At 36.1% G+C, this 23356-nt stretch overlaps 1 protein-coding gene and 1 non-coding gene across 4 annotated transcripts in view; both read left to right on the top strand.

Annotated features, from left to right (window-relative positions):
* INVS (inversin) overlaps positions 1–23356 on the top strand; it is a 259001-nt gene that overhangs the window by 65243 nt on the left and 170402 nt on the right. The window lies entirely within an intron of this gene.
* Positions 21212–21318, top strand: LOC119505835. The gene has a single exon (XR_005210870.1). It is a non-coding gene; the product is annotated as a U6 spliceosomal RNA (small nuclear RNA).

Here is a 23356-nt window from a genome sequence, read left to right as displayed (position 1 = left end):
AAGAGATACACAAAGATATACAAATATGAGCTGGTGATATATTTTTCTCCTAAGAATATAATTTCATAGTTCTATCTACTGAAAAAGTCTAGAGATAATGTCTAGCTCAGCATCAGTGAGCAACTTTATCACCCAGATTGTGGTCTCTAATTATTATTTATCACTAAAAGGAACTAGATCGCCTTAGAGAAATGATGGTTACAGTCTGAGACAGGAAATACATGCTCAAGAGCCCAAAACTTTTCATCACACTGGATGGCAAGCAATCTATCAAAGCCTACTGGGAACAGTTTGGTAACAGAAAGACAGTGACTGCAATGGTTAGAAACACATTAAGTATGTTAAAACCCATGTAAGTAATAATACTTTGGGAAGTTGATAGGACCAACTCATTATTCTGAAAAGAAGTAAAGAAAAATGGAATACCAAGCATTTATCCTGCCTTTCCTGTAAAATTGTATTTCAGGGTAACCAAATAATGAGATAAAGTTCTTTATAGATGAATCCCAGCAAATAGAAGAAATGATAGAAGCAGATTTCACTATTTTGCAACCCTTAATAAAATAATGAATCTAACAATGATCATCAATACATACTAAAGCCATTGGGGAGAAGGTTGATGGGGAACCTCATAATGAATGGTTCAAGTTGACAACCTCTGAACCCACTGGTGATTCTTAACAACACAAAAAGCAAAACCAGAAGACTTCATGTGCCTCCTGACAGAAGGCAGTATGAAGTATACAGTACCACCTGTGCCATACAAACAACAACAACATAAAGCAAGCCATAATCTAATCAAGCTTCTAGCTCTATCAGTTTATAGGAAATAGAATATAGCAACATGTTAAATGATACCATAGGATTTTTTAAAATATTATTCTTCCTACTTTTGTGTATGCTTATAACTATTTTATAAATCATGAGTTCACACTGGTTCCCCCAGTTTCAGGTTTATTTTTGCTGTTCCCCATTCCATATTTGTATGCCCTTTCTTTCACAATGAAAACCCAAACCTGCAGTATCCTCAACACTGGTACTCATTTGCTCAGTCCTAAAATATATCTGAAATAGTTTCAGAATTGCTTTGCCTATCCCATTGCGAAAATACCACATAATAAAAATAGTACCGAATTTGTTTATAACTCTCACCTGCCATCTGGCCCAAGGCTGAACTGAGGGTATATATTCAAATTCTAAGTGTGTAAGTTACTTGAATTAGGTTTCTCTCCCCCTTCAGTGGTTGTGGTGTTCATTTGAGATACAGTTGGGTTCATTTGTTTCAGTTTGCTTTCATTTTTAGATTTCCTGTCTCCCTTTCTATCCTTGTTGATTTTTTTCCCCAAAATTCAAAACTTCACAAAAAAGCTACATTTAGAGAAGTCTCACTCACTCCTCTAGCCCTTCCATCCCATTTGCCCCATCTCTTGTAGGCAGCCAACTTTGTTGTTTTCTGTTTTATGCTTCTTGTGTTTCTTTTTGTAAATATAAGCAGATACATGTATGCTTTCTTGTTTCCACTATCCATTCAAACCAGAAATGCTCGTTAGCACTTCAGATAGTATAAGATTTTAAAATCCAATAAAAAAGAGAAAAAAACAATTAGTAAAAGCATATCTGTCCCTGGACTCTAGAATTCTATGACTAGAAATTTACCTTACAAAACACTCACATTAATGTATAAATATATGTACAAAGATGTTAATTTCATCATTGTTTATAATGCAAAAATTGGAAACAATACCTGTAAAGAATTAGTGGTGCATTGTTAAATAGATTCTATTTTTTTTATATAGTGGTATACCTTGAAGCCATTAAAAAGAATTAGATTAATTCATATGCACTGACATGGAAAGATATCTGGGATATATTGCTAACTGAAAAAAGCAAATTGCTGAGGAGTATGTATAGTTGAACCCTGTTTTTGTTAGTAAATAATTTAAAAATAAATGCATAGTTATAGATGTTAGTACACACATTAAAAAATATGGAAGAATATACTATTAGCAGTAGAAATCCCTGATAGTGGAATTGTCTGAAAATTCATGTTTTTAAGTTATAGTAAAGCATATGATTTTCACAAAAGGCATGTGTTGTTATTGTCAGAAAAAATCCATAGAGTTTATAAAAATTCTAAATTTTATTTCGAACCAGTTTTCCTTCTCCCTTTTAACATTAGCAGTTCATTACATTTTACATTTTCTTTGAGATTTAACTGAGTTTCAGATCTTTGGCTTCAGAGAGCGGGGACTAAATCCTGTTTTCCTTCATTTCCCAAATTTTTTTTTTTTTTTTTGGTATTATCTCCCACTGTAAAAATGCTATAATTTCTGCCACTTTTACAGCCTCCTTTCAAATTTTTCTAATGAAAAGAACCTTAGTTGTGTCCTCCCCCACCCCTTTTACATTTATTTTCTTATTGCTTAGTATTTCTCAACACACTGTATATCACTGAACATTTGTCTCTGACTACGGGCATAGCATATCCAATTTTTCTTTCCAGTTCTTATTATTTTCCCATCTGTACTATTTTTCTTTGGGAACTTTTCTATCTATTTCTAAAGCATGATAGCCTTTCTTTCCTTAATAGCTCTTTCATATATATCTTAAATTATATTTTTATATTTAGTGAAGGCCTTGTCGGATACTTTTTAGTTGATCCAAGGGATGCCTTTTTTTTTTTTTTATTAAATTCAGTTTTATTGAAATACATTCATACACCATACAATCATCCATGATATACAATCCACTGTCCACAGTATGATAACCTAGTGATGCGTTCATCACCACAGTCTATCTCTGAACATTTTCCTTACATCAGAAAGAACCAGAACAAGAATAAAAAATAAAAGTGAAAAAAAAAACACCCAAATCATCCCCCCATCCCACCCCATTTGTCCTTTAGTTTTTATCCCCATTCCTCCACTCATCCATACACTAGATAAAGGGGGTGTGATCCACAAGGTCTTCACAATCACACTGTCACCCAAAGGATGCCTTTTATCTGTTTCCAATTCCATAATTTTGGATTCTGTTCTTAAAATATTAAAGTTTGATGGGTGTGTTAGTTTCCTAAAATTGCCTTAACAAATTACCGAAAGTTTGGTAGCTTAAAACCACAGAAATGTATTCTCTGACAGTTCTGGAGACTAAGAATCTAAAATCAAGGTGTCGGCAGAGCTCTACTCCCTCTGAAGGATATAGAAAAGGATCTTTCCTTGCCTCTTCCCAGCTTCTGTTGTCTCCCAGCAATCTTTGGTGTTCTTGGGTTAGCTGCATAAGTTTAATCTCTTCCTCCATCTTCACATGGTCTTCTTCCGTCTGTCTCTTGTGTCCTCTCTTCTTATAAGGACACCAGTCATTGGATTTAGGGCCCACCCTAATCCAGTGTCACCTCTTCTCAACTTGACTACTTCTACAAAGACCCTATTTCGAAATAAAGTCACATTCACAAGTATTAGGGGTTAGGACTTGAACATATCTTATTGAGGGACACAATTCAAGCCACTTAAATTGGCAATGAAAAAAGTCTAATACTGGAAAAAATATTTTTGTTTCCACTTATAGCCTTCACTGATAGCAGAGTTCTCATTGTATTCCAATTCTATAAGTGTATTGAATAAAAAGAGTATAGTCTTTGAAATTGAGCCTACATTAATTCAAGTCCCTACCCATTCATTTACTAGTTCTGTAACCTTTTTTATCTCTTTAATCCCCAATTTCTTCATCTGCAAAATGAGGATAATAATGATACCTGTATTACCAAGATCTCGTGAGAATAAAATGAACCAGTTCCTGTAATGAGCTTATTTAGCTCAGTGTCTGGCATCAAAATAGTACCAAATAGGTATTAACTATTAACAGTTATCATCTAGTCCAGGCACTGGTCTAAATACTGTAGGGAATACATGGAAAATAAAGTAAACTGTAATGGGAGAGATGAGCTATATCAACAAATAATTCAGGTTTAAGGCAGAATGCATAGATGCCACAGCAGAATACAAATAAAATGCTATAGAAAGACAGAGGAAAAGAATATTCAATAAGGAGAAGTTTTGGGGTAAGTTTCATGAAGGAGGTGGAATGTGAACTAGATCTTGAAAAACGCCCTGTTATCAAATGTGTTTCTAATTAATTGCTTCCAGTGGTTCTGTTGTTGTTCATCTGGATGTTCTGGAAAGATGCTTTCATACTTGAGCATAATGAGAATGCTGCCCTGCATCATGGGGTGGGCTCCTCCTGTGATAACTAAGGACACAGTTTGATTCCTAAGCAGGATAGCTTTTGGAAGTAAAATGGTTGCTAGGAAGGTAAGAACAGAGCAGCATCAAGCTGTGGTTCTATTTATCAAGTGAAGGCTTAGCTAGTGGATATTGAAACAGTGCCCCTCTGAGAACTCATTCAGCACACATTTGCTGAGACATACTCTATTCCACTTTCATGGTTCCGCTTTTACTACACACTGAACATTCTGAAAGGAGAAAGACGCTCTTCTTGCTTTCAAAGGTCTCAGCCTTTAGCACAGCCAGCCACTGAGACAGGAACACAAGATAACCGCAAAGGTGTGCATACTGTGCAAACTTAGAGGGTTGCTCTCAGGACTCAGCAGGACTGAATCTGAATGTGGAATACAGAGTGATATTTGTAATGGTGAGAAATCTAAAAAGTCTAGTTGGATGTCTTCCCCAACAGCATTGCAGATTATCTTTTTAGTCTCATCCTTTATGTGCAGATTATGAAATCCACATAAGTTATTGTTCAAGTAGAGTCCCTTCCTGTATTGACACTTTCTCCCTCAGAACTTGATTGCTCTTTCTCACTTCTCTAAGGTTGACTTGCAAGTCTGAATTTATAGATTTATAGCTGTGAGCACTTTCCTTTAATTTAGTTCAGTTATTCATTATTTCCCTTCATAAGTTATATATTCCACTATAACCTAAAAGTTAGCTTCCTTTATTAATTTCCCCATTTTTGTGAAGGAAATTATATTCTTCAGTAATTTGGGCTCAAGCTTTTACCTTCATCTTTGACTCCTTCTGACTTCCTCAGTTCCCAGATAAAATAAGTTCTGTTGGATCTTGTTTTGTAATCATCTCACATTCATTATCTCCTTCACATTCCCTTTGCTACCATTTTGTCTAGGCCGTTATCTTCTCCCAATAAAAATTCTATAAACTGAATGTTGTGCTCAAAAATAATTTGAATATTGACCTACTTTAATTTTGTCAGTGTGTCAGAGGTAGAACTTAAAATTCACTTGATAGTGGACAAGCTAGCCTTGGAATGACCAGGACTGAGGGCATCCCTGGAATGGGCAGGAAATGAGACAAAGTCCAATCAAAATAGGGGGTGGGTATCCTAACAAGTAGAGCTAAAGGCAACCTGGAATACACAACATGCTGAGTTTTATGTGATCTGTCAACAACAGTAACAGAGTTGAAAGAGGGGGTAAGGCATGACAGGGCACCATTCCTGAGAGAACACACAAAGGGCAAGGCTTGAGAAAATTTGGATGTTAGAATGTTTTTAGGTTATTATGTAAAGAACATAATTGGAGCCCCAATGCTTAATCCCATAGTACTATTGAGTGGATGGATGGATACATATCAATTTGCTAGACCTTGGAATACCAGGTTAGTACTTGTTTGCAGGAGCAGGACAGGATATCTGGACCACCACTAATGAGCCAGGCTTAAATCTTCCCTTGAGTAGAGTCAAGATAAGTTCCAAAGCTGGGGAAAGGAGAGCATACTCTACAGGTGGAGAACTTTAGTTGGGAGAATTGTAGGATCACACAGACCCATAAAGATAATTATCAATCCCATTGTTTTTCCACTCAAAAGATTTCAAACTGAAACTTCTAGAGAGTACCATGCAGTCAGACTGGCTACCAGGGGCATCTCAAACAGAAGATAAAGCCTGGAATAAAAGACTGGAAACTGACATCAACGCCATAAAGACCACAAAAAGGAGTCATAGATAATAGATTATTATATAAGTAATGGGCTAGTAGCACAATCAGCCAAATCAGAAATGTACCCATGTTTTAAATGATTCCCTTTTCTGAAATATCTCATATTTTTTTAAGTGACTCTGTAATCATTTGTGTCCATCATGATTATTTTTATCATTCGGATCCTTTTTTCTACAAGTAACATAAAATTGGCTTAAATGACAAATATATCTATAATGTTATACATCAAGAAGTCTTATATAACAAGAGGTAAGATCCAGGGTTGGTTAATTCAGTGACTCAGTGACATCAGCAAGGATCTGGGTATTTTTTCCATCTTTCTTCTCTGTTGTTCTCAGTATCTTGGCTCATAGTCTTAGACTTGCTTCTCTTAATGTTAATTTCAATGTGACTGCCCAAGCTCTAAGCATTGCATGCAGACCACAACATCTAGCAGCAGAAAATGGAATATCCTTATCTTGTTCACCTATTGAACAGCAAGGAAAACCTTCCCAGAAGCCCTGTAGCAGACTTTCAGTTTATCTTTTGACTCCAAGGCCTAACCCTTCCCTTGACAAGTAGAATGAAACTACCATGATTGTTTATATCAATCACAGTTACTCCTTAGGTTTGGTGAGGCCCGAACTTTCTCTGAAGGACATAACCATTTAAAGGATCAGTAGAAATCAGGGTCTGTTAGCCTGGAAGAAGATGGGCATAGATGTTAGGCAAGCAGTCCACAGTGTCAGCCACAATGTCCTTTTCACACTTACGAGGTTTTGGAACCTAACCACTTTCTAGAACATTGACCATAGTCTAGCCTAAGCCACCTTTGTGGCATTCTTTCCTGTGGCATTGCACTTCGGCCTTACACTCCAAAAAAAGCCATCCGTGCCAACTCTGCTTGCAACTAGTGTGGCTTAACCCTTGTCCTACATTGATGTCTATGCTAGTTTGAAGCTGTTATGCACCCCAGAAAAGACCATGTTTTTTTAATCCATTCCTGTGGGTGCAGATGAAACTTTTTGGTTAGGTTATTTCAGTTGAGATGTGACCATTCAAGGTGGGTCTTAATCCTTTTATTGGAGTCCTTTATGAGAGAATACAGGACAGAAAAAGCTGAGAGAGAAAAGCCCCAGAGAAGCTAAGGGAGGATCCACAGGACACAGAGAGGAAGCCACTGCAACCAGAACTGAAAGCAGCAAAACCTGGGAGCAAAGGATCAGCAGATGTTGGCCATGTACTTCCCTTGGGACAGGTGTCCCAGATGCCGGCGTCTTCAGAGTCCAGGTATCATCTTATTGATGCCTTAATTTGGACATTTTCATGGCCTGAGAACTGTAAATTGTAAGTTAATAAATCCCCATTGTAAAAGCCAACCCATTTCTGATATATTGCATTCTGACAGCTTTAGCAAACTGAAACAATGTCCTTCTTACTTTAGCAAATATGGATATTTCCTCCCAAATGTTCCCAAATAAGGGGATAGTTAAGTCACTTAGCCCTGCCAGTAACAAGTGTGGACACCACCTAGCATGTTACTCAACCCTTTATCCCATACACTTAACTGAGAGCTGTGGTGGTGAAAAGCACTGGTCTAAAAATCAAAAGATTAATTTATTCTACAGATATTTATTGAACACCTACTAATCATAAAGTACTACTTATATGTTTCGGATATAGCAGTGAACAAAACAAAACAAAATCCCTAACTTCAGAGCTTACATTTTGTCATTAGGAAACTAACAATAAACAAGTGAGTACATATTATAAAATATATTAGTTTTCTGTTTGATGGGGATAGGTGCTGTAGGAAAAAAATAAGTCTGGGAAGGGAGATAGGGAATCTTGGGGTTGCAAATATAAATAGGGTAATCAGGATAGTCCTCACTTAAGAAAGTAACATTTGACCAAAACCTGAAGGAGATGAGACAGTAGACCTTGCAGGAGAGAAAATGCCAAGTACAAAGACAAGAAGCAGTCAGCAAGGAAACCACTGTGGTTCTAGTAGGGAGAGTAAGAGTTCAGAGATCATGTAAGGGTAAAGAGATTAGAGATTGTGTTAAGGCCTATAGGCCCTTTAAGGATTCTGCTTTTACCCTTCATGAGAGAGGAAGGTTAATAAAGGGCTCAAAACCAGAAAATATGATTCAGCTTATATTTTGAAAAGCTCATTCTAACTGTTATGTTGAGGATAGACTGTCAAAAGGTTGAGGTCAGAAGAAGGAAACTAATTAGGAAGCTGAGAGATGATGCTGGCTTGGACCAGAGTGGTAGTGGTGGAGGTAATGAGAAGTGGTCCAATTTTAAATATGTTTTTAATTTTCTGGTGGAGTTTAAATGTGAAAGGAAGAGTCAGTGAATTTGACAGTAAGGTTTTCTTAAGTCACATTTCTTTTAAAACATTTTATTAGGGAGAACTTCAAACCTTTTCAAAAGTAGACAAAGTAATATAATGACACCCATGTATCATCACTCAACTCTAGTAATTACCAAGTCATGCTAATCTGATTTCATCTACACTTCCATCCACCTCCCCCTTCCTATCTTGAAGCAACTCCTGGATATTATATCATTATATCAATATGTATTTCTAAAGTTAAGTGACTTTTTAAATATAGCCATTATAACACTTTTTAAATATTTAGCAAGGATTATTTAATATAATCTCACCAAAAGCCCATCAGTATTCAAATTGCCAATTTCTCATAAATGTCATTTTTATTTGTTTACATTTGTTTGAATTGGGATCCAAATAAGTGTTCTAGTTGTGATTGCTTGTTGTATATTGTGATGTCTTTTAAGTTTTTAATAATCTATAGATTTCTGTGTATCTCTCTTTTTTTTCTGACAGTTTTTTTTTTTTTTTTTCCTAATGCTGGCTTAACTCCTACCCCACTGGGAGGTCTCAGTCTAGACTGTTACAGTCTGAATTATGTTGATTCTCTCTCTGGGCCTGGTTAATCTGTTCCTCTGTTCTCTGTATTCCTGTAAATTAGGTATTGGATTGAGAGGCTTGATCTGATTCAGGTTCAATTTCTTTTTAGCGAAACTACTTCATAGTTATGACATGTTTCTCATCTGGAGGTGCATAATATTTAGTTGTCTCTATTTTTGCAAAATGGTGATATTCTAATTCTATCATCTCTTCTATTATTAGCTGGAATAATTTACTAAAGAGAAACTTCTTATCTACTATTAGATTACCTAATGGTATATTTCATATAGAAAAGGAATAATAAATGCTTGATTCTTTCTCTTAATTTATCAGTTTTCAAAATAATGAGTTAATTTCCTGGCATTTTTCCATTGTGACCGATTAATTTTTTTCTTTTCTCCTTTTTAGTATCATCACAAAAAAAGCATAGTATTTTTTAGTGTCATTTTAATATATTTGCTGTACCAATCCATTAAAGTTATTATTCTTAACTGATGCGCAAATTATTCCATCTTTGGCCTGTGGAGCTTCTTCATGTTGGCTCCTGGATGCTTTTGACATGATCCTAGTATTTGACAGCTTCTTTGCCATCTGGTACAACCAACTATTCCAGGTTCATTTTCTGTTTTTTTTTTTTTTTGCTCCAGACCTGGAATTGGCCATTTTCCAAGGAACTCTGGTTCCCTTTTAGTAGGAAAAGATATTTGGAGACTATAATCCAGGGTCTATAGGAGCTCATTGCTGGTCATTGTTTCTAAGTCTTTACAATGAACAGAGCTTGGAAATATTTTTTTAAGTAAAAATGTCATGATTTCATCACTTCCTGTTCTAATTCAGGACTAAGAGGTTTTTAGCTTTAACCTTTTCTATCTTACATCTCTACTTCTTTGTCTCACCCAGCTGAGAATGATAGAGTATCACATTGTATAGATGAAGAAACTGAGATGCAAGGAGCTTGAGTAATTCATCAAGTGACAGAGCTAGGATTCAAATATTGATCTGACTCCAGTGTCTTTGCTTAAAGTTGTCTTTAGAAAATCCTGCTTCACACAGCATCCTTGCTGCAAGGCGTAGCTTTTCTTTTCTTTTCTTTTCTTTTTTAAGCATTACCTCATTTATTCTTACAACATACCTGTGAGATAAGGAGAGACAGGGACTGTTCCCATTTTACAGAGGAGGAAGTGGAGGTACATAGAGGTCAAGTGACTTATGCAAGTTCAAAGGCTGCAGCCAAGCTGGGATGGGGCCCTAGATAGGATCTTGGTTCACCGGGGGGCCCCCAGCAGCAAGCACTGGACAAGGAGGATGTCTCTGATGCCATAGAGTTAAGGTATAGCATTTTAAATAGAACTGCCAGGTAGGGAATGCAATTCAACTAACTTGAATTAAGCACCCATTTTTATGCAAAGTCCTGTTCTTTTATATGAGACTGGTGTCCATCAACAAATCTTGTTAGCTGCATATTCTAATTTTATCCAGAATTCAGTCACTTTTGTCCACCCCATTGTCACCCTCCTATTCCTAGCCACTCTCATCTCTTGCTTGGATTATGGTTGTAGCCTTGTAACTGGTCTCCTGGCATCTGGTATTGCCCCCTGACAACTATACTTGACACATCAGCCAGAGTGATCTTCATAACCTGAGTCAGTTCATGTCACTCCTTTGCTCCAAACCCTCTCGCCTAAGTGACCTATAAATCCCTATATGCTTTGAATCCCGTTACCTTTATGACCTTATTTCTAACCTTCCCCTTGATTTCTCACTCTGACCTCAGTGCTGTTCCTCTAACAAGTGAAGACAGCTCTTGCTGCAAGCTTTTTGCATTTGCTCTCGCCCCTGCTAGGAATGCTATTCCAATAACAAACTTCGTGTTTAACTCTCCTGCAATCTTCCAGTCTTTACAAATGTCACTGTCTCTGAGATCTTTTCCCTGACTCTCCATCTTAATAGCCCCCTCAGCTCACACATTTTATTCCCCCTCCTCTGCTTTATTTTTTTCTTAAGCACTTATCCCTTATCTAAAATACTATATATTTTACTTATTTATCTTGCTTTTGTCTTTTACCCACTAGAATGCAAACTGCATGAGGTCAGGGAATTTTTTGTCTGTTTTCTTCACTACTTCATCCTCATTGCCTCGCACAATGCCTGGTACACAGTTGGTACTCAAAAAATACTTATTGAACGAATGAGTGCACTGCCAAAGTTATAGCTTTGTGAATTCTCCTAGGTGGTCCAGCATTTCTTACAGTATGTATGTTGCTCAACTAAAAATGTACGATGACATTCCAGTTGCTAAATATTAGCTCTGCTTTGCTATCTCTTTCTCTTACAACCCCCCTGCCTCCACTCGATTGACACCTGCTTGCTCTTCATAGAATACTTCCTCTCCTGGGACTATATGCTTCTTTTTCCTTTCTTTTCTATTTTGTTTCCTTCTTTTGGTTAAATAGCTGGGACTGCCCATTTGAGCTGACCCTCCCTGGATAGAGAGTCAGTGCAGCCTAGTGGAGAGCGGAGGCCTAGGCATTTGCATCTCCAGAATGTTTGTATTGACAAATGGCAGTCAGTTATTGACATTTTTGTCCCTTGGAGATACTTCAATTGGCTTATCTTTGCTGGTCAAATACCTTAATTGTTCTGGCCTTTAATTCAGTCAAAGTTGGAGCTAGAGCAGAGGGAAAAGAGAAGGAGCAGGTCTAACAGAACATCAAGCTTGAGCTGGGAGACTGCTGGCAACGATCAGCCTGTCATAATGTTATGATTTGTTCATTTTTATACCATTTATTAGCCTTTACTTGTTGTGCCATTTGGCCTCCAGGGCGGATAAAGTGCTGTCTAATTTGGTAGGTTTGCTTCTGTCAGAGCAGCCTCGACAGGGAAGGTGTTAGCTGCAGTGACAAATAATCAATAGCTGTCGTTGTCATGAGGAACGTGAGCAGTTGGGCCTTTCATCTGGAGGATTAGAGGTCTAATTGGATTGAGAATAGGGAGGGTGGGCTGTTGGGTAACCCTGTCAGCCTTGTGAAGCTGTCAAATGTCAGCCTTATTCATGATGAAGGGAATAAGGAACTGTGTGCTTTCAGAATAGAGAGGAAGGCATATGAAAGCCCTTTATACAAAGGAATAGATCCTGAAGTCAACTCAGCTAACGTATGCTCCCTTTTTAAATTTAATTACACATCCCTTTGGATAGTAAATCTGTGTAACTTTAAATGATATTTTCAAGCCTGGATGTATAAAACACACACATACACACACTCAAAATACAAATCCAGGCTAGTTCTTTTTGTCTTTGGTAATGCTAGAAAGTAAACCACTTAAATGGAGTTTAAAAATGAAACTTTAGGGAAGAACTTGCATAAATTGTCATCTCATTGTCAGAATTAACAAGTGATAAGCATTTTAACATTATTATTAGACAAAAATAAGTGAGGCATTAAATTAAAAGAATAGATGAGTTAATAATAAAGTGTGGATATTTGACAGTTATTTTTCTCCCATGTTCATTTAGAAATGTGGTTCCTTACAAAACAAAGTCTTTCATTTATTCCTACATGAACTAACCCAATGAATGAAGAATTATGCACTGGCTAAATTGTTTCCTCTAAAGAATTCCCAAGAAAAATAACCCTTAGCAAATTAAAGGAAGTAACAGGATTGTATTTAAATGATGCCAGTGATAGCGTGTTGGATCCAATCTCAAAATCTCTTCTTCTATGCTTTTACTTATGCTATAATGCTATCACTTGGAGTATGAATGGAGAAGGTAGTCAGAAAAAATAATGAGTTAACTGATTCTCTAATGAACAGAGTTCTTGGTATCATCTCTTTAATGCCAGGTGAATGACTTTAAATTCCAGTAAATTGTGTGGAACAGATTTAATAATGATAAATATTAATCACGGTTTTGTAAATAAAATTCGTAATTTTGTTTATATTTGCATTCTCCCTGTACAAATTAAATTCAGTGCACTGCTGTGGTCCAAAAGCACCTGTAATTTTTAAAAATGTTTTTATAATATGGTTGGTACTAAGAGCATTTGTAAGCATCATCAATACAGTATATCTTCCTGAAAGCCTTGAATAAAGGTGAGCTGACAGTAATGCTGAGTGTGTGAATAGGCATTCCTGCAAATATGCATTCAGCCTGTCTCTGTAACTCCATGATCTCTTTACTGTAGTCATTCAAAGCCCTTCCAGCCAATTTGAAATGACTCAAAAAAGTGCTGCAAAAGAACTGAGTGATCATCCAAGTGGACACTGGATGGATAAACCCAGTGATCTCACTGGGCCCTTCAAACACTGAGAATCTTTACAATTAAAAATATTTTATCAAGTTCTTCCTATGTCAGTGCTGGCTTGAAGATTCTAGGGTTTTTCTCACTTGGAAATCACAATGAAAATCAGCAAAATTCTCCATACTGCTAAACTGAACATTTAGAATTGCAGTTTTCTTAAGTACTTGCCTTGCTTGATCTAAGCTGGAAAAATCTGAAGTTTTAAAACAACTTTTGAAGGTTACAGAAATCTTCTTTCAGATTTGCTGCTTTTCCTCTAGAGCTATCTCTGCAGAAGTATAATTGTTGAAATGGTAGAGGCAAATTTGATATCTTGGCAAGAGAAGTTCAAAGTTTAAGTAACTGAATTTGCATTGGGCTTTTTGGCCAAAACATACTATTACCTATAAACAAAGATTTTGCTCTTGAGGCCAGGTTAGAATATCTTGTTGCTTTGTAACTGCTGATAATCTATCTCATTCATCCATTCAACACATATTTGTGCAGAAACCACTACGCTGAATTATGGAAATACAACCACAAAAAGGGCACAGTCCTACCTCAAAGAGTTCATAGTTTAATGGAGAAAACAGACAAGTTGTTTGGGTAATTAAGATATAGTACACCTAAACCATCCTTGGTTCAGGAATGGCTTCCTTAAAGAGATAACATTTATGTTAAGTGAAGATGGGAAATGAGGCAGGTATACCTTGTAGTATTCTTGGTGTATCCTCAAGGAGAGAAAGAACGTAGGGTTTAATATGTATGGATGGATCATTGAACATGAGGTAGAAAATATAGATGATGTTAGAGGAGTTGAATAGGTCAGACCATGAAGGATCTTCCATGGAAAGAAGCGACTGAATGGATTTGAGAATTTATTGAAGGGTTAGATTTAAAACTCAAAAATTGATTATACTGGGCAGAAGGAAAAGGATTTGCAGCTGACTCACTGCAGTAGATTGAGTTATATACTCCAGAAAAAACATGTTCTTAATTTTAATATGTTTGTATGTGAACCCTTTGTAAATAGGACATTTAGAAGATGCTACTTTTAGTTAAGGTATGGCCAACTGAATTGGGATAAGTCTTAATCCTATTATTGGAGGTCTTTATAGAGAAGTCCACAGCGAGAAAGCCATAAGAAGCTAGAAGCCAGAAGTCAACGGAACCTAGAAGAGAAAGTAGAGAACATTGCCATGTGATAGAAAAGTCAAGGAACCCCAAGGATGACTGGCAGCCAGCCCCAGAATGCCACATTCTTTGGGGCAAAAACATCATCTTGCATCATCGTTGGGGTGAAAGCATCACATTACCAATACCCCAAGTGTGGACTTCTAGCCTCAAAACTGTGATCCAATAAATACCCATTGTTTAAACCAATTCATTGTATGTTATTTGTTTTAGCAGCTAGGATACTAAGACACCAATGACCTTCTGGTCACTGAATTCAAATACTTTTTCTAAGTCCTCACCCTCCTTGACTCCAGTGGTACATTTGATCTTTATAATCCTTTCCATGGATCTCTTTCTTTCCCCTTATGTCGATCAGCTGTAGCACTGGCAAAATCATTTGACATGATTTGGAAGTCAGAAGACCTAAGTTCATGACTTAGGCTCTGCTTCTTCCTAACTGAGTGATTTGGGGCAGGTATAAGCTTAAATATGCTGCATTTCAGTTTCCTGTTCTTTAAAATTGTGAGAATACTTATCTCAAAAGTTTCTTAAGAGTATTAAGTAAATTAATGGAGTTGAAAGAACTCTATACAACCTTTGATTCTATTAAGGAACACATAGTCTAAAGAGTCCTGACTTAATCACAGAAGGATAAGTCCTTTGAATATGGAAACAAGTGCATTCAAGCAGATTGAATTAGTCACTTCGAAGCTAAAATTGAGGCATCAACCAAGGCACTCAGGCAGTAGTCCTGAGAATACCATTAGACTCTCTCTCATGGATCTTAGTATTTTTTATCCATTTTATTTTTTATGCATTTTATTCATTTACTTTCTGTTTTTATTCATTGGCTATTCTCCCCAGTGGGCCATACTGTTGATCAAGGGAGTAAATTGTAGCTTGGGAGGAAATATAGAAGCTCGGTGATAATCACTATATATCAGATTCCAGGTTAGATTAGTTACCTGGATGACTGATGATATGCTTTCTCAGTGGTCATTGCAGGGCTATCATGTCTTAGATTAACTTAGTTTGAAGGACAAGGAGAGGTGAGACTGCTTAAATACTTCTTGCATCAACAGGACCAGTACAGTGGTTCTCAACCATCTAGGGAGCTTTGAAAAAATAGCAATGCCTTCTGGTAATGGTGGAGTAGCTCATATTGGATTAACCTTCAAGCAGATACAATTCTAAACCCTGAACAAAATATTCAGAAGCAACTATCTGGAGGAACTGAAGAAAGACCAGAAGAAGGCAAAAATTGGAAAAGAATCAATTCTTGGGAAAAAGGAAGAGGGAAACAGCATTAGGTTAATTTCCTTTTTATTGCAGGGCCTAATCAGTTCTTCAAAGATGGCTAAAGCTTGAATAGAACTGTGCAGCCTTACTTATTGAGGAATCAGTGGCAGTATTTGGGGTGATGATTGGAAAGTCAGGAGAAATTTCTCAGAACAGAGAGACCCACAGAGGGGAAGCCCCAAATTCTACACATAAATAGAAAAACTCTGGCTGACCTCTAAACTACATACACATGGGACAAACTCAAGGCAGCCTAGTTAAGACTAAAATAGTTAAGACTAGAATAACCCTTCAGAAATTTTAGCCGTTGCTTGCCTATGCAAGATATTATGTCCAAGATATTATCCAAAGTTACTAGACATAAAGGCAAACAGGGAAATGTGATCCATACTGAGGAGAAAAGGCAATCATGGAGAACAACCCCACATGATCCAGATGTTAGGAGACAAGGATTTTAAAGCAGTTATTATAGCTCTGTTCAAGGATGCAAAGAAAAATATTCCTGTAATGAATGAACAGATAGGAAATCTCACAGAAAATAGAAACTTTAAAAAAAAAGAAACTTTAAAAAAAGAACCAAAAGGAAATTCTAGAATTGAAAAATACAATATCTAAATAAAAATTTCACTAGAAGGGCTGGTCAGCATATTGGAGATGACAGAAAAGTCAGTGAACTTGAAGATAGATCAATAAAAATTATCCAACATTAAAGAAAAAAAAAATGGAGTCTCGGTGACTTGTGGAATAATGTTGAAAGAACAATGGCACTTGATTAAGATTCCCAGGAGAGGAGATAAGGAATGAGGCAGAGAAGTAATTATGAGAAAAAGATGGCCAAAAATTGCTGAAACTTGGTAAAAGACATAGTTTAAATATTCAAGACACTTGGCAAATCCCCCAACAATTCAATATACAGAAAACTCCACCTAGAAACACAATAGTCAAACTGCTGAAAATCAAAAATAAAGAGAAAATCTTAAAAGCAGCCAGAGAAAAAGACACATTTCATACAGTAAACAGTGAATACAAATGACAGCCTACTTCTCCACAGAATCAGTAGATGCAGGAAGCCAGAATAATGATAACTTTAAAATGCAAAAAGAAAAATACTATCAAATTAGAATTCTATATCTAGTAAAACTGTCTTCCCAGAATAAAAATGAAATAAGGATGAGAAAAATTTTCAAGAAATACATAAGTTATTCAGGTTGAAAGGAAGTAATGCCAGATGGAAACCTGGTACCCAAGGAAGGAATGAAAAGCATGAGAAAAGGCAAATATGTGGGTAAAAAGAAATGATTAGTTTTCACTTAATTTCTTTTAAATGTATATGACTGTTAAAGTAAAAAATTATAAAATTTTATTATTGACTTTATAGCACATATAGATACAATACATATGACAACTATAGCATAAAGAATGGTGTGGATAGGTGTATATAATTATACTATTACAGAGTTCTGTAGCTTATGTTAAATGTTACAATATTCTATGTAGACTTTATAAAGTTAACAATGTAAATTTTAGTCCTTTGAGAAAATACTAAAATAATAATACGAAGAGGTATAGCTTTTTTAAAATTCCAATAGAAAAATTTTAAAAAGAATTCTAAAAAACTGCAAAGCCTGAGTCTCACCTCCCAAGATTCTGATTCATTTGGTCTGAGGTAGGAACCAAACATTAATACTTTTTAAAAGCTCTGCAGGTGATTCTAAGGTGTTAAAAATGCTGGTGTTGTAAGTGGCACTAGTGGGGCTGTGCCAAGGTTATTGAATGTAGCTGTATGGAAAGGAGAGTCCTTGCATATAATGTAGAGATTATGTCTTGTTGGAAGAAACATAAGGATCACCAGAGCACAGTTTGGCCCCCAGTGAGGAGCATTAGTTCCTAATTCTAGTCCACAGACCACTTTCCTCCCACTGATGACAAGGTTTTCACCATTTTGTAGAGAAATGAGAGAAATAAGGTCATTGTAGTATTTAATGTATTTGAGTATGTGTATATAATTAAGTCTATCTTTCTATTACTCCATCTTTTGAAAATACCTGGGTGAGTTTTCACTAAATTTGAAGAGTTTGTATGGAAAGATATCACAAAATATAGTGTACATAGTGTTCAAAAAAATCCATTTGAGGGAAGGTCAGGAGAGCATTCAAAGAGATCTTCCAGAACGTCTGAAATGGGTTCAGTAAGAGGCATATTTGAGAGGCCGTTGGAAGAGAGATGCCATAGTATTAAAGACATCATGGACAGAAAAATCAGTGGTCTTAAATATTTGCCACATATTGAAAGTGGTAGGAGTAGATACTCCAAACAACATTGTGATCATTTGTAATGGAGTATTTCTTGCCTGGGTAATCCTGTGTAATGTGTGCCATAGATACACTGATTAGCAATCATTAGTGATTCTCTTTAGGAAAGGCAAGAAGGATGTAAAATACCTTGGTGGAAAGCTGCCAGTTGGCCTTTCTTAAGAAGGACAATCCTTCTTTAAAAGCTTAAAATTTTTTTATGAAATAATGTTGATAATAGATTTAAGTTTTTATAATGGGCTTATATTAAAAGAAATAAGTTGCCAACTTTATATTGGCCCCACTAATTTAATTTTATTTTTATTGAGGTAAATTGTACACATTGAAATGTACATGAAATTGCATAATTAAATGTGTGTTAATAAATTTATACACCCATGTCACCACTGCCACAATCAAGATATAAAACATTTGGCAACACAAGAAAGTTCCTTTTTGCCCTTCCAAGAAACCCTCACCTCCATGGGCAACCACTGTTCTGATTTCTAAAATGAGGTTAGTTTTGCCTGTGTTTGAACTTCCTATAAATGGAAATGTACAGTTTGTATTCTTCTGTGTCTAGTGATCTTTGCTCAACATGTTTTTGAGATTCATCCATACTGTTGCATATATCAATACTTCATTCTTTATTGCAGATTAGTATTCCACAAAAAGTCTTTATTAAGTTGCATAAATATGTCACATTTTGTTTATCCATTGACCTGTTGATGGGCATTTATGTTGGTTACAGTTTTGAACTATTATTAATGAATGTTATTATGAATAAATGAATAAGATGCTTGTACAAGTCTTTTTGTGGACATATGTGTTCACCTCTCCTATATTAATACCTAGAAATGGAATTTCTCTTTAATAGGATAGGCTTATGTTTAGCTTTAGTATATACTGCCTAAGATTTCTCCAAAATGTTGATATCACTTTATACTCTAACCAACAATATGTGAGAGTGCCATGTGCTGTACATCCTCATCAACATTTGGTTTTGTCAGTCTTTTTAATTTTAACATTTCGGTTGGATATCTCATTTTTATTTCAATTTGCACTTACCTAATGCAAAGGTAGCAGTTGAGTACTTTTTCATGTGCTTGACAGTCATTAGCATATGAAGTTGTCTGTTTAAGTCCTTTGTGCATTTTTCCTTCCTTTCTGGCTTATTTCACTGGCTAAGACATCCATTATAAATTTGAGTAGAAATGGTTAGAGTGGATATCCTTGCCTTATTCATAATCTTAGGGACAAAGCATTTAGTATTTTACATTAGGTGGGAAGTTAACTGTCAGTTTTTCAAAGATGCCCTTGATCTGAAGAATACAGGAATAGCAAATATAGGGGGCAGCTACTAACACTGGGCTTAGGAAGAATATCAAGGAAAGAACAAACGTAAAAGAGGAACCCCCACCTCTCCTGCCCAAAAGCTGAAATTTTGACCTTTTGGAATGGGTGTGGCTGTGGACCTGGATTATGGAGAAGTTCATTAGGATGCCAAGAGCCAGAGCTTGAGGGTTGACACTGGTAGGCAGGCAGCTGCCAGTTGGAGTACTGGTGAAACCCACTGGAAATGGAGCTCCTGGGTCTCCTGCATACCCTGGCATCCACATCACAGGTGCAAGAGGAGGAACACACTGGAACCAGGAAAAGAAGCCTCTTTCTCAGCTCTGACTTGCAGTGTTCCTGCCACACTCTCTACTGAAAAAGCCTAAAATTGTGGCAGTGGACAAAAGAGAAATGTTTACAGGGTTCAGCTCCAGTATCACAAAACCAGGAAAAAGAGTCAGTTTAGAGCTGAGAGGCAAATAATTGATAACTTGTACACTGATTGAGGAAACTTCCTTTTGATTCTATTTTGTTGCGAGTTAGTATCAACAGTAGGTGTTGAATATTGTCAGGTGCCTTTTGTACTTCTGTTGGAGTGATCATATGGTTGTTCTCCTTTCCTTAATTAGTGTTGCTCTTTACATCAATTGATTTTCAAATGTGAACGCACGATTGCATTCCTTGGATTGAATCCTACTTGGTCATGATGTATTATACTTTTTGGATATTGCTCAATTTGATTTGCTAAGTATTTGTTGAGGATTTTTGCATTGTTGTTAATGAGGAATATTTGTAGTTTAGTTTTCTTTTCTTATGCTGTCCTTGTTGGGTTTTAGTATTAGGATTATGCATGACTCATAAAATCAATTGGGAACTATTTCATCCTCTTCTATTATGGAAAGAATTGAGTAAGATTGGTAAAATTGATATTATTTCTTCTTTAAATTTTTATATAAGGCACTAGTGAAACAATCTTGGCCTGAAGGGGTTTTCCTCTCTATTTTTGTGGGACAGCAATCTGATAACAAATATAATTTCTTTAATAGATTTACACTAAGATTATATATTTTGATTGTGGGAAGATGGAAGAGTAGGAAGCCCCAGGAATCAGTCCCTCCACCAGAACAACTATTAAACAGGCAGTTTAATGAAACAACTGAATCAATTGTTTTGAAATGCTGGAATCTAGCAGAACACTGTACAGTATCTAGGGAAGAGCAGGAGGAAGAGGCTGGTAAGTTGTGGTGAATACTACTGAATTGCCCTCATTGCACTGTAGTTACTGTTGCTCATCCCCTAACCTCGCAGCAGCAAACAATATGCTTGCTGGTGCCAGAGAGGGACATAAAAGCCCAGTTCCCCAGACCCCAGTCAAAAACTGTTACAAGGGACAAAGGGATTGCTAAAGGGGTCAATTTTTTTAAAAAAGACATAATTCTAAATATATGTGCAACTAATTGAGGAGCCCCCAAATATATGAAGCAAATATTGACACATATGAAGGGAGAAATAGTTCTACATTAATAGTAGAGGCTTTAATACACAACAGAAGGTTAATAAGGAATTAGAAGACTTAAATGATATTCTTAAACCAACTAGACTTAACAGACATATATAGAACACTTCACCCAACAGCCACAGAATACACATTCTTCTCTAGTGCTCACGGATCAGTTTACATCATACACCATATTGTAGGTCACAAACAAAGTCTCAGTAAATTAAAAAATAATGAAATTATTCAATTTAACTTCTTCAACTACAATGGAAGGAAGCTAGAAATCAGTAACAGAGGGAGAAATGGAAAATTTACAAATATGTGGAAATTAAACAATGTACTCCTAACTAGTGTGTTAAAGAGGAAATCACAAGCAAAACTAGGAAATATCTTGAGGCAAATGAAAATGAAAACACAACATACCAAAATTTATGGGATGCAGTGCTCACTGCGGCAGCACATATACTAAAATTGAAATGATACAGAGAGGATTAGTATTGTGCCTGTGCAAGGATGAAACACAAATTCATGAAGCTTTCCATATTTTTTTAATATTTTGTGACAATGAAAACAAGAATACAACATAGCGAACGCAGTGCTGAGAGGGAAATTTATAGCCCTACACACTATAAATTAAAAAGGAAGAAAGAGCCAAAATCAAAGAATGAACTGCACACCTGGACAAGCTAGAAAAAGAACAGCATACTAATCCCAAAGCAAACAGAAGGAAAGAAATAACAAAGATTAGAGCAGAAATAAATTAAGAACAAAAAATAATTAGTAGAATCAGCAAAACCAAAAGTTGGTTCTCTTAAAAAATCAGGAAAATTGACAAACCTTTAGCTAGACTGACAAAGAAAAAAGAGAGAAGATATAAACAAAATCACAAATTAAAGGGGGGAGGGGACATTACTACAGACCCCACAGGAATAAAAAAGATAATAAGAGGATACTATAAATGTCTGTATGCCAACAAATTTGACAACTTAGATGAAATGGACAGCATCATAAAAACACATGGACAACCTACACTGTCTGTAGAAGACATAGGAGACTTCAAGAAGCCAATCACAAATAAAGAGATTGAATTAGTCATCAAAAACCTCCACAAAGAAAAGCCTGGACCAGATGGTTTCACAGGTGAGTTCTACCAATCATGCCAGGAAGAATTAATACCAATCCTGCTCACACTCTTCCAGAAACTTGAAGAGGAGGGAACACTACCTAACTCATTCTGTGAAGCTAACATCACCCTAATACCAAACCCAGATAAAGATACTACAAGAAAAGAAAATTACAGACCAGTCTCTCTAATGAAATAGATGAAAAAATTATCAACAAAGTACTTGCAAATCAAACTCAACAGCATATTAAAAGAATCATACACTGTGACCAAGTGGGTTTTATTCTAGGTATGCAAGGGTGGTTCAACACAAGAAAATCAATCAGTGTAATATACCACATTAACAAATTGAAGAGGAAAAAATTACATGATCATATTGATTGATGCAGAAAAAGCATTTGACAAAATACAGCATCCTTTCTTAATAAAAGCACTTCAAAAGACAGGTATAGAAGGAAATTTCCTCAACACGTTAAAGGGCATATGTGAAAAACCCACAGCTAACATCATACTCGATGGCGAAAGACTGAAAACTTTCCCTTTAAGGTCAGGAATGTGACAAGTATGCCCACTGTCACCAGTCTTATTCAGTGATGTGCTGGAAGTCTTAGAGCAATTAGGCAAGGAAAAGAAATAAAAGTCATCCAAATAGGAAAGGAAGAAGGAAAACTTTCACTATTTGCAGATGACATGATCCTATAAATAGAAAGTCCTGGAAAATCTATGACAAAACTACTAGAGCTAATAAACGAGTTCAGCAAATTGGCAGGATACAAGATCAACATGCAAAAATCAGTGGTGTTTTTATACACTGGTAATGAGCACTCTCAGGAGGAAATTGAAAAAAAAAAAAAACTCCATTTACAGTAGCTACTAAAAGATTCAAATAGCTGTGACTAAATTTAACCAAAGATGTAAAAGACCTGTATTCAGAAAACTACAAAACACTGGTAAAAGAAATCAGAGAAGACCTAAATAAATGGAGGACATTCCTTGTTTATGGATTGGAAGATTAAATATAGTTTTCAGTTCTACCCAAAGCAATTTACAGATTCAACGCAATCCCAATCAAAATCCCAGTGACCTATTTTGAAGAAATGGAAGTGCCAATCATCAAAATTATCTGGAAGGGTAAAGGGTACCAAATAGCCAAAACCTTCTTGAAAAAGAAAAATCAAGTGGGAAGACTCACACTTCCTGACTTTAAAGCATATTACAAACTTTCAGTGGTGAAAACAGCATTGTACTGGCATAAAAATAGACATATTGATCAATGGAATGAAATTAAGTGTTCAGAAATAGACTTGCATATTTATGGTCCATTGATTTTCGACAAGACAGCCAAATCCACCCAATTGGGACAGAACAGTCTCTTCAGCAAACAGTGCTGGGATAACTAAATAACCATATCTAAAAGAATGAAAGATGACCCCCTTATACAAAAATTAATTCAAAATGGATCG

Source organism: Choloepus didactylus, chromosome 10, assembly GCF_015220235.1.
Source record: "Choloepus didactylus isolate mChoDid1 chromosome 10, mChoDid1.pri, whole genome shotgun sequence".
Taxonomy (NCBI): Eukaryota; Metazoa; Chordata; class Mammalia; order Pilosa; family Megalonychidae; genus Choloepus; species Choloepus didactylus.
Note: the sequence above shows the minus strand (reverse complement) of the source record. Positions and strands in the feature narration are given on the sequence as shown.